Raw genomic sequence first — 14,509 nt, forward strand, 5'->3', positions numbered from 1 at the left:
TTTTTTTTTTTTGTCTGAAAATGGCAACAAAGCCGTTGAGTTAGTAACAGTGGAGTTACTGGAGTCAACTGCAAACATGAAGATATGATCTGGTGGGCCGGTGTCAGTCCAGCTTCTCTCACTGCACAGCAGAAGAGGACAGTGGCTGACTTTTAGACTTGTGTTGATGTAGATAAGATCGGTGGATAAAATCGGTTTCACATGTAAGTATCGGCTGATCAACAATCTCCCAAAATTAAGGAAATTTGTCCCGATAAATCGGGAAACCCCAAATTTTAATGCTAGAAGGTAAAATTAACCTTGAACAGATTTTCTCTATTTAGTCTTGAGTTTGACCAAGTTATCCATCACTGTGAAGGGCATCCCACAGCATGATGCTGCAACCACCAGGTTCCACTCAGGGTGATATGTCTTCATGCCACTTTTCCTGTTTATGTCCTGCCACAACTGCAGTCTAAAACCAAACAAACCAAATAAGAAGCGTGAAAGTTTGTTAAAACATGACGGAGCCCTGCAGGATTTCCAGTGAATGCTTTTGCCAGGCCTTGTGTCTGACTGTATGCTTGGTAAAAGTGTTCTGTCTCCACGCAGTGCAGAAAGTGTGAGCGCTGCTGCAGCCAAGCCCCCCTCCCTTCCTCTTCATCGCTCGGCGTTACATAACGGTCTCCACTGCAGAGGAAGAGCACTGCAGAGAAACTCTCGGGTCTCCAGCTCCTCAGAGGACATCACGTGTCCACGTTACATGAAGGGCCTGGGGACGCGTCTCCGTCCCCCAAGGCAAGCCGCGTCCCCACAAAGGGCTTCTGAATGCGTTTTTGAGGAAAACTGATGCGCACTCATACATGCTGAGGGAAGAATTTTAAACGGGCTTTTACTAAATGTTCAAAGAGAGCCAGCCGTCAAACCACTTCGGTCCGTTTGTTGGATCCGATTGTGTGGCTTTAAAAAAACTGAATAAACTGGAAAAGGGAAGGAGAAAAAGTAACATGTCAACATGTCAAACTAAAAAAAAACTAACTACAGCATCTGAAAGTCACATGATATAAACTCACCAATCAGAAGATGTGTTCAGTTGAGAACTCTGAGAAGAACAGTCATCAAGTTAACTAAATAACTAGCTTTATAATTTTAGCTCCAAACTGAATATTTAATTAGCAAGATATTTAGTTTAATTAAAAGTCTGAATATTTGGCTTCAAACTAAATATGTAGCTGCTAATTAAATATTTTGTTTCAAAACTAAATATTTAGTATTTGACTAAATAATTAGCTTGCAAACTAAGCCTTTAGTTTTAGATCCTAACTAAATACTCAGCAAGTATTTAAATATTTAGTGAGAAATATTTAGCCTGTAAACTAAATATTTAGTTTTAACTCCCAGACTGAATATTTATCAAACTAAAAATGAAGAATTAAATATTTGACTTTGAGATAAAACTAAACATTTAGTTAAACTAAATATTTAGCTTCAAACTAAATACAAACTGGATTCCAAAAACGGTGGGACACTAAACAAATTGTGAATAAAAACTGAATGCAATGATGTGGAGATGGCGAATGTCAATATTTTATTGATAATAGAACATAGATGGCAGATCAAAAGTTTAATCTGAGTAAATGTAACATTTTAAAGGAAAAATATGTTGATTAAAAATTTCACAGTGTCTACAAATCCCAAAAAAGTTGGGACAAGTAGCAATAAGTGGCTGGAAAAAGGAAATTGAACATATAACAAACAGCTGGGAAACAAATTAACACTAATTAGGTCAATTGACAACATGATTGGGTATAAAAAGAGCTTCTTAGAGTGTCAGTGTCTCTGAAGCCAAGATGGTAAGAGGATCACCAATTCCACCATTGTTGCGCAGAAAGATAGAGCAGCAATACCAGAATGGTGTTACCCAGCGTAAAATAGCAAAGACTTTTAGGTTATCACCATCAACTGTGCATAACATCATCAAAAGATTCAGAGAATCTGGAACAATCGCTGTGCGTAAGGGTCAAGGCCGTAAAACTCTACTGGATGCTCGTGATCTCCGGGCCCTTAAACGTCACTGCACCTCAAACAGGAATGTCAAGGAAATAACAGCCTGGGCTCAGGAATACTTCCAGAAAGCATCGTCAGTGAACACAATCCACCGTGCCATCCGCCGCTGCCAGCTGAAACTCTACAGTGCAAAGAGGAAGCCATTTCTAAGCAGCTCCACAAGCTCAGTTGTTTGCACTGGGCCAGGAGTCATTTAAAATGGAGTGAGGCAAAATGGAGGACTGTTCTGTGGTCAGATGAGTCACGATTTGAAGTTCTTTATGGAAGACTGGGACGCCATGCCATCCGGACCAGAGAGGACAAGGATAACCCAAGTTGTTATCAACGCTCCGTTCAGAAGCCTGCATCACTGATGGTATGGGGTTGCATGAGTGCTTGTGGCCTGGACAGCTTGCATGTCTGGAAAGGCACCGTTAATGCAGAGAACTATGTTCAGGTTCTAGAACAACATATGCTCCCATCTAGACGTCATCTCTTTCAGGGAAGACCCTGCATTTTTCAACAAGATAATGCCAGACCACATTCTGCAGCAATCACAGCATCATGGTAGGAGAAGGATCCAGGTACTGAAATGTCCAGCCTGCAGTCCAGATCTTTCACCTATAGAGAACATTTGGCGTATCATAAAGAGGAAGGTGCGACAAAGAGGCCCAAGACGATTGAACAGTTAGAGGCCTGTATTAGACATGAATGGAGAGCATTCCTATTTCTAAACTTGAGAAACTGGTCTCCTCTGTCCCCAGACATCTGAGTGTTGTAAGAAGAAGGTACTTGGCTTGCTAACTAAATAGTTTGGACCTAAATATCTGTTGTGTAAACTAAATATTTAACTTGATAACTAAATATTTAGCTTGCTAGCTAAATAGAATTAAATCTTTATTTTTAAAGCTAAATATTTTATTTGCTGATTAAATGTTTGGTTTTAATCTGTGGCATTTATAAATAAATGAATAACATCCAGTATGTTATTCATTGCTTATAATAAATGTGACTTTCTCTGTCGTTCAGGCTAATATTTAGTCATAAAAACACCTTTTATTCAATCATAAAATAGGAGATCTGTGTATATATTTTTTGTGAGATTCTAGGCTGAAGCTGAAGGAGAAATATTTTGTCTGACTGACTTCAGTTTCCTGTGGGAGGGGGATCTCCTTTCTGCAGGTTGCTTTGTATACTGTTACCATGGCGATTCCCCCCCCCTTTACCTCACTCACCAGATTCAATGCGTTACGTTCAAAGGTGCTTCACATCTCCATGGCAACGCGCCTGCGTAGGAGTTGCATCAGCGGAGACGGCGGACCGCCGAGGTTCTGCTGTCAGCGTGGGAGGATCCATAACCTGCAGTCTGTCGCGTTCACACCTGGGAGCTGCCCAGTTTGACTCCAGTCTGCTACTGGTGAGCTGCCAGCTGCTCATCCATTTAACGTTCTCACATTTTGACACATTACAAAAGAGAAAAATACATCTGTATACTCAAGGTGTTTATCTGCAACTTTATCGGATTTTACCAACACAAAGTGGTTTATTATAAATGGAAAACATTAAAATTATAATTGTTGGTATCTATTTTAAAAAAAACAGTTATTTCATTTGTCCAGGCCCCCCTTTAAAAAAAAATACATTGTCTTTTTTTGTAAAAACAAAAAGTGATGCAACAGAAGCAGATGGTTTAAAAAAAGTTAACAGCAATAATGTATTTATTCTGTCATAATAGAAAAAAGTGTCCTCGTCTTTCAAACTCATGCTGTCACCATAAATCAATTTGTTGCAACTTGAATAAATTAAATTAAAATGTATGCCTCAATATAAAAAAATGTTTTTTGTAAAAATGTATAAATGTTATGGTTCTAAAACAAACATATTTAGTTACAAGATATTAGAAAATAAAATGTGATAAATGTTGGTGCTGTTCAGTAAATCTAATAAATAAAAATATTTATGTAATAGACTGAAAATTGAAGCAATATAATTTAACATGTTTGGCTCCAAATGATTGTTTCCAAATGAAAATTAAGTTGATTTTAATCTATTGTTTGAGAAATCATAATGCATTTAATATTAAGTTTATTAAGAGTGCTTTAATTCTGCACAATACAAGTCATTTGATGTCTTTCACAAGCTGGATTAATATTTTCTGCAGAGGTAAACCCTCAGCATCTTCTTTCCACTCAAACTAAAACTGGAGGTTGCAGAAATGTTCAGTCTCTGAGAGTGATTGAGATTCGGATCAGAACCGGCCCGCCGGTGGCTATGTAACACTTTAAAATGCAGCTTGACACTTCAGAGCGTCTGGAAACGTCTTCTGCTCTGTGTCAGCAGGAAGTCTTCCCTCTGCTGTCTCGTGTAATGGATTGATTATCGCAGCACAACACCTCCTCCTGCTGTAAAACAGAGACTCATAAATGTATCATCAGCAACAACAACAACAGCAGCGGCAGCTAATGATGTCTGCTGCTTTCTGCTGGTGATTAAATTCTGTTTCATGCTGGGGTTGTCATTATATAACAAAACTAATATGGAAATGGGAAGTATTTAAACGCTGATACTTGATTTCTGGCTAAAAGGTGAAAAGATGTTAGTAGATTTACTCTCATCTAGACTGTAATTTAGTTAGAAAACAGCAGTGTGTGCACTGCTTTCACTGTGTGCACATTTTATGTTTTTAATCTGTTTCCTCAAAATTATAGACGCAACTTTCCCATTATGATCATGTGGAAAATAGCTTAAGGGATTTTTGCAAATTTATAAAAAAAGAAACACCAAAAATTACAATTGCAGAAGTATTCAGCCTTTCCTTAAAGGGATTGTATTATATGTTTTATAGTGCCATTTTATAACACTATCGAGTCACTGCGTTACCTTCAGTTGTTAATATGACTTAAAATAAATTTTACTTCCTGATTTAAAGTCTTGAAATTGGGACTCTTTATTTTGTCTCTTTAAAGGGCAATATTATGTAAAATCAACTGTTTTGAGCTTTACATCATGTTATAATGTTAATCCCTCATTGAAAACATATGCAGTGTTGCCTTGATTATTTTCATGCATGTTTGAGATTCACTTAATCTCGATGGCCACTTCCCCGCTCTTCTCCTTCAGACTAGCCAGCAGCAATTAGCAATCACCTGGTGGAACTGAGCGTCTGCTGAGCTCATATGAGCTACTTCTCAGTATAATGCTGGTAAAAGTAGTCATATTGAGAAACGACAATACAAAAAAATATAAAAATGGTATCTGAAACTAAAATATCAATCTTAGCACTCTAGTACTGATGCTATTGTATCAATATTACCAATATTTTAGGTCGATCCACCTCCTCTAATTTCTTCAGATGACAGATTTTACAAATACAATAAAATGTTTTTATTATATATATTTATTATAGATATGTTATTACTTTTTTATTTTTATTTTTTTCTAAAAACATATTTATAAAAGTCACATACTGCAGCTTTTAGAGTTGAGAATGATGTACAAGAAGTGAAATAGTGTTTCCCCTCCTCTAACAATCTATAGGAGCAGGAGGACTCTTAGCGGTCTGCTGCTCTGTCTCAATAGGTATCCTAAATGTAATTACATAAAGACATATGACTGCTTTCCATATATCCCTTCATAATATGGAATCGGGCTGCGGTGACGTAAGCAACAGGTTGATTGGAACGTCTCGCGGCCGCCTCAGTGCCTGCAGTTCCACTCTGTGCCCAGCCTGAGCGCGTGCGGTGTGTACCATCCTCACTCTGGGAGCCGCACTGCTGCGCGAGACCGCTCACTGCAGAACGGCTCGTGACTCAGAACGGCGTTTAAAAACTCCAACGGCCGAAAAATAAGGAACCAACGGTTGGACGGAACGGGACGGAGCGTCGGCCATCAGTTACCCGGCAGCTGGTAGGAAACATGTCCGTTAATATCTGAGCTGAATATCTGGCAGACAGCGGCTCTCTCTCAAAGGTTTAGATGGATTCTGCTGAATTTACTTTGTTTTTTCGTCCTCATTTTGGTTATTTAAAGGACAACCTAACACTCCCTTTTAGGCATAAAAGTCTGTTTTAGTATAATTGCCATAAATCTCTGACGGCACCACCAGCAGAGTTTAACAGCTTTATGGATAGATGCTCAAATACAGGATAATACTTTGTGTACATCTGCAGGAGCTTTAGATAATCATTGCTTTGTGACACTGAATCATGTTTTTGATCAGAAAATCATAAATTATTTTCCTTCCAGGTGTGTGTGTGTGTGTATATATATATACATTTTAAGTTATTGGATCAGGACATCTAAAATGATTAAAAATTACTTATTTAACTGTTAATAAAAATGCCAAAATTGGCTTTATACTATCTAACAAAAGTACACAGATGGAAATAAGGATGAAAGGTGACCAACTAAAGACAAATCCTCTCCTATTTTTTATGACTTGCATTGTTATCTGAAGCTACATTTAACCTGAAAAAGATATATTAACCTCTAAGATTTACCAAGATACCATTTTTTATTATGCTCTTTTTGTTTCCCAGTTATCATTAAATCTTTCCTCCTTATATTACTTTTATTTGATGCCATTCTGATATAAATCACTGCCTGTCTTAGTGGGTTTTGTCAGACTTTTAATTCTGTAAAAGTGATCTTTTGCAAAAATCTGTGCTCTGTTTTTCAGTGTTTAGTAAAAAAAAATGCAAAAGTTAATAAGATTATTGGTGGTCCAATTGGTGGCAGTGATTGGATTTTTTTCTGTTCATAACTTCCATCAAAAATTAAAAGTAGTCACTTTCTTTTTCTGCCTCAGAGCCTCGGCAGGCATTATGCTTTCTGTATTGTAAAGTCAGATGAAAGATGGGAACATGAGCTTTCAAAAACCTAATAATCCCTTTTATTCAAACTCAAGGCTTCTATCAAGAAGCCTGCATCACTTTTCTTTCTTGGAAAAAAAATTGCATAACTGTTTTTGTATAATTCATGATGCTTAGAAAGAAAATTAAACAGCAGCAGGTCATCCTCAAAGAAAACTGGAAATCAGTGCATCTTTAAATCAGACTGTATAATTTCCACAAAACATGTTCTATATCTGCATAAAAAATTGAAAACCAAAGTATTTATGACTAGTTTTATTAGTCAGTTGTTTCTGATGTTTATACTTAAAATGACAATATGTGGCTTTTGGGCGTATGCGTGATGCTCTCAGTGTATGTAAGAATTTATAATTTCATTTAAAAAGGTTTTTGGTTTTCATGTATACGTATTTTTTGAATTTTGTTAAGAAGAGTTTACAATCTTCATGCTGTCTGTAAACATTAAGTCAGCCCTTCGTAAACCCAGCTTCATGTTATTGTGTTGCAGAGTTTAGATTTGGTCTCATCTTAATTCGATTGGTTTTATTACTCTGAATGAATCGTCCCACAGGGCGAACACTCGGTCCAGGAGCCAAGGTAATTAAATGATCTAGAATTTAGTTTTTATTTAAGCTGCTTAGTGGCTTCATGATGACACTATGTAAAGAAGCAGCTTCATAAATAAATCATGTTTATTAACTAAAAATGTCCTCTAAGACGTCTTATCATTTAGACTATATTTTCTTTTAAACGCTGCTGTGACATCGTATTGAGCTATTCTCCTCTCCAGATCCACAGTTGTACCATCATCTTTCTAAATTACAGTAATGATCTTCACACCTGCACAGAAAATTTGGCTTGATCACTTCATCTGTTAAAACACGGGGCATTCATTATTATCATGGGTGTTAGGAATGGTGTTGGTTGTTTGCTGTGCTGAAGTGTTACTGGGAGCTGTGGTGTGATGCGTTTGGACAATGGGTGGACAGCAGAGCTGACTGGTCCGGATACAAAGAGATGCATTGTTTAGTCTTTTCTGCTCTAAATCCACCTTTCTGCCTACAGTATCATTCTGTTGTATCTACTCACCAGTACACCCAGTAAGCTGATGTCCAGTTAACCTTTTAGTCTTTATTAAGTCTTACTATTCAGGTTATATTTAGAGACGATTTATCAATACAAACTTTTATTTATGTTTAGTTGGTTTTTCTTGGCACCTTTTTATAGAATAATCAAGTAACTGTGTTACCTTCCGTTTTTATAAAATGTGATATAAATATCAAATGTCCCTTAAAAGAAAATTGATTTTAAATCACAACTGTGTCTGATGAAATTGGCTTCTGTCTCTTTAAGAAGCTCCTAATCTTTCCCACAATCACAACAATGCTTCTCAATGAAGCCATTTACAACAGTTCTTACTTAGGGGTTCATGTGATCAAGACAGCAGCTGCGTTTCCGTCACAAATGTGTCGAAAACTTTGTTGATATTCTATATGTCGAAAAAATTAAATTTCTCAGTTGTGGTGTTTCTTTTAAATAAAAAATGCAGTTAAAATCCCATGTTAGTTTGTTCACTCGATAAGTCATTAAAAACACGCCGTGCCATCATCCTTCTGCCACTTCCTGTCGTTTTCTTCTTTGTGGTTTTCGCCAGTGGTGACATCCTGTTGCTGATCATGTGACTCACGTTTCCATTGCAGTTTTATGAAACAAATCGATTTCCCACTGCCAAGAAACCACCGTTTTATCAAAAACCGAGTTTTTGGAAGTTGCTGTGTTTCCGTTAAGCAAATTTATTTTCAAAATGTCAAATTGTGCAATTATATGGTTAATGGCAACACAGCTGTTGATGACTTGTAATGGTATTAAAATATTGTAGGAGGGAAGTCGTATTAAAATACAAACTATTCTGCTTAATTGAGTCAATATTGTCCACTTAAAAATGTTGATAACATTCTAATGAAGTAACTAAAAGTTAATTACTGCAGCTCATTACAACAAAACAAGTCTTTGCTGCAAACCAAACTTAAATTAGATGACAGGTAGGCCTGTCACAATAAGCAATAAATCAATTAATCACATGATAAATTAAAACGAGCTCAATAATTTCTATTTGCATTATTTTTCGTTTTTCTCTTTTTATATCAAAAACTGGTTGACAAAAATCTATAAAAATTTGATCAACAAGGACAACTGTTTTTGCAGAGACTTCATAATTTGTTGTATTTGTTGTCTGTTTTTGTTTATTTTGGATATTTAAAATTTCTTCTAGTTCCAGTGTTAAATATTCATTAGAATTTAAAGTTTGATATTTTAGAATGGTTCTTGCATTATTATTACCATTATATTACTTGAAAATGGTCTCAAAACAATAATCTTATTGCAATAGCTTCTGGGACATTTTGTTGTTCAGTAATTTGTTTCCTGGACAGGCGAAGCTTGGGTGTGTTTTAGTAACTCCTCCTCTCTGCATTCCCTGCACATCCAATCACAACATCACCTTCTTTCAGTGAGAAATTTGCTGCATGAAATCAGGAAAACCCTTCGGAGCGTCTGTTTTAGTTTTTTTTCTCCCACCACAGTAAAACTGGCAGGTTGTTTGTCCTCACAGAAAACTTCAGCCTCTCATTTCTGAGCTGCTTTGCATTCCTTTATGTAATTCTAGATTTCCCCAAAGGATCATAAAAGTTTAATCCAAACCCAGAAACCTCGGTTACGCAGCTGTGATTAATTGGCTGAGTTAAGAGACACTTCACAAACTCTGTAGGGATTTAAATGTGTGTCTCTGCTGTGCATAAGGTGCACTTTTAACTTTTGAATTAAAATCAGATCTTAATAAAATGCAAGTGAGCTGATATCTTGGTTTCCACTCGTGCTTTTGGGCTTCCTAGCATATATGCTAAGGTAGATGGCAGAGAATAATCTGACAGTAAGGCAGCCTCTAGATTCCCGCCCCAGTGAACTGGTGTTAAGTTTCCAGTTATACTGGATTCTGTTGGGTTATAATTTCTTCTTGGCAGAGACGCGCTGCAGTCAGCGATCCTGTCAGATGTACCGAACCCAATCAGCCGAGTGAAACATGACGGCTCTGTTTCCTAAAACGGGATGGAAGGAAAATAATTTGTGATCGCTGTCCTAATTTTTACTGATGTACATGACAGATGGCAAACCTGTGACCTCTAGGTTGTGACTGCACATGCTAACAGTCTTATATTAGTCTAAAATTAAGGCCTTAAAATGTCTTAAATTCATTTTTTAAAAGTCTGTTGGCCTTAGATATGTTAGAGGACTTATATTTTGTTGTGACAGATCTGAAAAATGAAAACTGACCATTAGTTGCCTTTGAGGTTTTATTTACTTCAATCTTTTGCAACAGAAAAAGTCAACAAAAGAAGTGGATCTGTTGGCTGATGCCAGCCATGAATGTCTTTTAGTTTTTGACCCACATTGAGTCACGTAGAGGAGAAATAAAGACTTTGTCCTCAGAAAACTAATCCACACTTACGGGAAACTAGATCAAGGATTTTGTAAAGTAGCACACTTGAGAAAAACAGCCATTGTTGATTTTGTTGATAAAGGAACCCATCACTAAAATGTGTAGAAACCTTTCATTTTTCCTTCTGCACCATCTTGTTGTGTCTTGGTCTCACAGTGATTAATAGTTTAACTTTGGGGGTTTTTTTAGTTCTGTTTTATTAATATTATGTACATTTTGGCAGATAAGGTGTTTAAACAGCTGATAATTTGTGTTATTGTAGATTTTATTAAGGTTAAGACTAAATTATTTAGCATGATTGTAAATTCCCATCCGCTAGTTTCTGTTTGCTCAGCTGAATGCCTCACAGCTTGCAGAGTAAAGGACAATAACAATAATTTTAGTCATCCTGTATCTGTGTGTATGTATCCTGATTATAGATGATCTGTTCTTAATAAAATATACCTTTTTAACCCGGGTTGCCTCCTTTCCCCGGGTTGGCGGGATCAGAGCAGCGTTGCTGTGTCAAACTCTTCTCACCGGCGTCGTTTCACCTCTGATGCTGCAGAGCTTCAGCTGGTTTCCTGAGCGCAAAGACCTCAGAGCTGCGTTCATCTGCCCTGTGGCAGCTTTGGATTAGGGCTGAAACGATTAAACGTGATTAATCAATTATTAAAATCATCATCAACTAACTTAGTAATTAATTCATTGTTAACTGGAGTACATAGATTTTTAAAAATGCCATTTTCTGAAAGAACAACACACTCAGAGCTGTAATGAACCTGAAAATGTACAAAAATATTAACATTTTGCATTAAAATAAATAAATTTGTTCTACTCAAGTTTTAGCTTCACTTGGTTCAATTTTAGTTAAAAAAAGTCTCCTATGAAGCATGTGTTTCTATCAATTATTAATCAATCAAAAAGATAATCAACCGATCAGCCCTCCAGGGATTTTTCCAAATGTTGATTTTAAAGTATTTTTTAGCTGTAAATTCAATTGATCAAGCGTTCACTAAATGAAAGCCATACTATTGCATTTTAGTCAATAAAATATTTATATTCTTCTAAAAAGTAAAGATTTTTTTCTTTTTGTATTTTTCAATGTATTTCTAACATTACATAAAATAATCTTAAGTGATTTCAGTACAAAATCTGCTGAATGTGCTTCTTATTTAATCCGATTGTCAGAATAATCAGTTACTAAAATAATCGTTTTTTGCAGCGCTTCTTTGGAATCCAGTTTGTTGTTTGAGGAGAGAATCATGGCTGGTTTTATGTAATTTAGCTGTTAATTATTCAACTCACTAACTGAGTCATGCAGATTATCTGTTCCGGATTATTTCCTCTTTTCAGTTTGATTCCAAGCCTGAGAACAATTTAATGGAAGGTGTATTTAATGGAATTAATGATTAATTAATGATTATTAATTCCAGAATTAATTTAAGAGTTGATAGCTGTGAAGAGGAAGGATCTCCTGTAGCAGTCTGTGTTACAGCAGCTCTGAAAAAGCCTCTGACTGACACACAGAGCAATCCTTAGAACAAAACCAGATTTTTCTTTTTATCACCTTTTTGTCGTGAAGCAAATTTTCACTCAAAAATAATTTCTTTAATGTTCATACATAATGATTCTGTGTTTCAGTTTGTTGATTTAGCTGGAAAAATCTCAGGTGAGACAGTAAGAGGTGCAGTTCCTGCTCAGGTTTTTCTCGCACTGTAACTATAAACTTCAATGGATTAAATAATATAGTTCAAAACACTATAAGCAGTACTTACATTTAAGTACTCACTGATGCAGAGTACTGATACAAGTACTTATTAGTGCCAAAACACTCCTTACAATTAAGTTTTGAATTATTTGTTTGAAATATTCTGTAGTGTAGAATAATTTTCTAAGTGGATTGAAGATGTTTGTGAAAAACTAGTCAGAATCGCCCTGCAGTCAATTTGAAAGTTTAGTGTCTAAGTATAAAAAGAGACGGCTCGTCAGTTTTATTTCTAAATATATAATATACTCATATCACTGCTTTCTGCTGGTGTAGCAGATAAAATGCATTTACATTTTTTTTAATGTAACATGAAAAACTAGAAGGAAAAAAGCTGTAAGAGAGAAATTTTTTAAGGCATTATGTCTGTTGTATCTAACATTATTACAACACCATAGAGAGAAAGTAATAAAGTGAAGCAGTAAAGCAAACTGGCTGCAAAATATTGGAGAACCTCAGCAGCGACATGAATATTTAATCTCTGTCTTTTAGTGATCCTCTCTTCTCGTCTGTCCTCTCCTTTCACTTTTTGTCCTCTGAGATGATATATTTGCTGGTTTGCTCACACAGCCGTCTCCTCCTAAATGTAAGGAACGGAGTCTATTTTTACCCAAAGTATGCCACTGCTCCTTTCACATCCCCACCTGTTGAGCTCCTGACCCATTTTATGTCCAGCTTTCTAACACAATGAGCATCCAAACTGAAATAAAGCTGAAAATATCTCCTGAAGCAGCCGACGCAATATCTGGTCAAATAATTATGGAGGATTTTATTGTTTGAATGGAGGCGAAGCATTATTTATGGACACCTGAGTTATTGTTTTTGTCTTTTATCTCTTTCTACCAAAAACTGGATGATGAAAGTCTTCAGTCTGCTGTTTTGGTCTCAACCAGGCCTTTTTAAGGACATTTTTGTTTACAGAGACTTCATAACTCATTTCATTTGTTCTTTCTGTTATTTTCTTTATTTTTGGATGTTTAGAATGTTTTCCAGTCCCAGTGTTAAATGCTCCTTAGATTTTAATGTTTATTTATCTTTTAGAAAATGTCCTTGCATTATATTACTTGAAAATGGTCTCAAAACAACGTTATCATTTAACTTCTGGGAAAATGTATCAGAATTTATTGTGACAGGTCAAGACGCCCGCATGACAATATTTTATTTAAATTGAGAAAAAGTTTTATTTTAATGTTTTTAGAAAGTTTTTCTCCTCCTCATATTTGTAACTTTTTGATCAGCTAATTGCAGGACTGAAACCCGGCTGAATATAATTGTACTGGCTGTTCAGCGCGTGGAGCAGAGGAGCGGCGGGTTTCCTCCTCCTCCTCCTCCTCCTTAATTCGCGTCTCATGAGACACATTCTGCTTTCTTTGTCTCCCCGTCACATATTCAGACTCTGGCTTTTATCAATCCATCTGCCTCTTTCTTATTTACCCCCGCCGCCCTCCATCCTTTTCACAGCAGCAATAATAACGGAGCTGATGTCACCGTTGCCATGGCAGCGGTGTGAAAACTTGGCTGCTGGACGCGACTTGGGCCTCCCGGTTGCCAACTTTACGAGGAGAAAACAGTCGCAGCACTTACTGATCGTCTGGACGGTTTTCTGGAGGATAAATCAGGATCTCAAAGAACTAAATTAGTTTGGACTGTTTTTCTTAGAAGAAATGCTTAAACAAAAACATTTTCGTCAACTGAAATATATAAAAACATTCTGAAGTTATAAATATATATGGTTTTGTGTTTATGAATCTATTTATTCGCCTTTCCAACTGATGCGAAGTAGATTTAAGTTTGTTTTTACATAAGCAACTTGGTTGTCGGCAAATTACGGCACTATGTTAGTGCCCAAAATGGTGGCAGCAAAAGTTGTGATAAAACATCAGAATCAGTTGGTTGTTCAACAATAACTGATTTTGAAGATGGGATCTCATGTATGCAATACTTTTTGAATTCTGCATCTAAAAATTAACCACTGTATGAAAAACTAAAACTTCTAATAAAAACTCAACTAAAACTAGTTTAACTAATAAAATCTAACAAGCACACTCTAAAAACTAATTCAGACTGACTGAATTAGACAAACAAAAAGCCACAATGAAATAAAAGTGAACTATAATGAAAAACCAGAACTATAATAATTGTGGTCTGGACTGGAAATAATGAGTTATCAGGTCCTTTGGGTACAAAACAAGCCCAAATCATCACACCTCCACCACCGTGCCTAACAGTTGTATGACATGTTTTTCCTGAAAGCCTTAAATGTGTGAATCTATTTGTCCAGTTGCACATATTAGCATGTCTAATGTGTCTCCTCTGCAGGCGGAGACGCCGTGTTGTTGAATCTCTGCCCTCGTCTCCGGCTCCACCTCGACCCCGTCTCCGTCTCTGTGA

The 14,509-nt window shown here is 36.4% G+C and overlaps 1 long non-coding RNA gene across 1 annotated transcript in view; it reads left to right on the plus strand.

Annotated features, from left to right (window-relative positions):
- Positions 1–1,023, plus strand: part of LOC106959420 (uncharacterized) — a 6,017-nt gene extending 4,994 nt beyond the window's left edge. Inside the window, exon 2 of the long non-coding RNA XR_001427343.1 lies at positions 592–1,023. This is a non-coding gene — a long non-coding RNA (uncharacterized LOC106959420). The remainder of the gene's footprint in view (positions 1–591) is intronic.
- Positions 1,024–14,509: the final 13,486 nt, after the last annotated feature.

Source organism: Poecilia latipinna, unplaced genomic scaffold, assembly GCF_001443285.1.
Source record: "Poecilia latipinna isolate Pla-1442-1.1 unplaced genomic scaffold, P_latipinna-1.0 Scaffold1078, whole genome shotgun sequence".
NCBI lineage: Eukaryota > Metazoa > Chordata > Actinopteri > Cyprinodontiformes > Poeciliidae > Poecilia > Poecilia latipinna.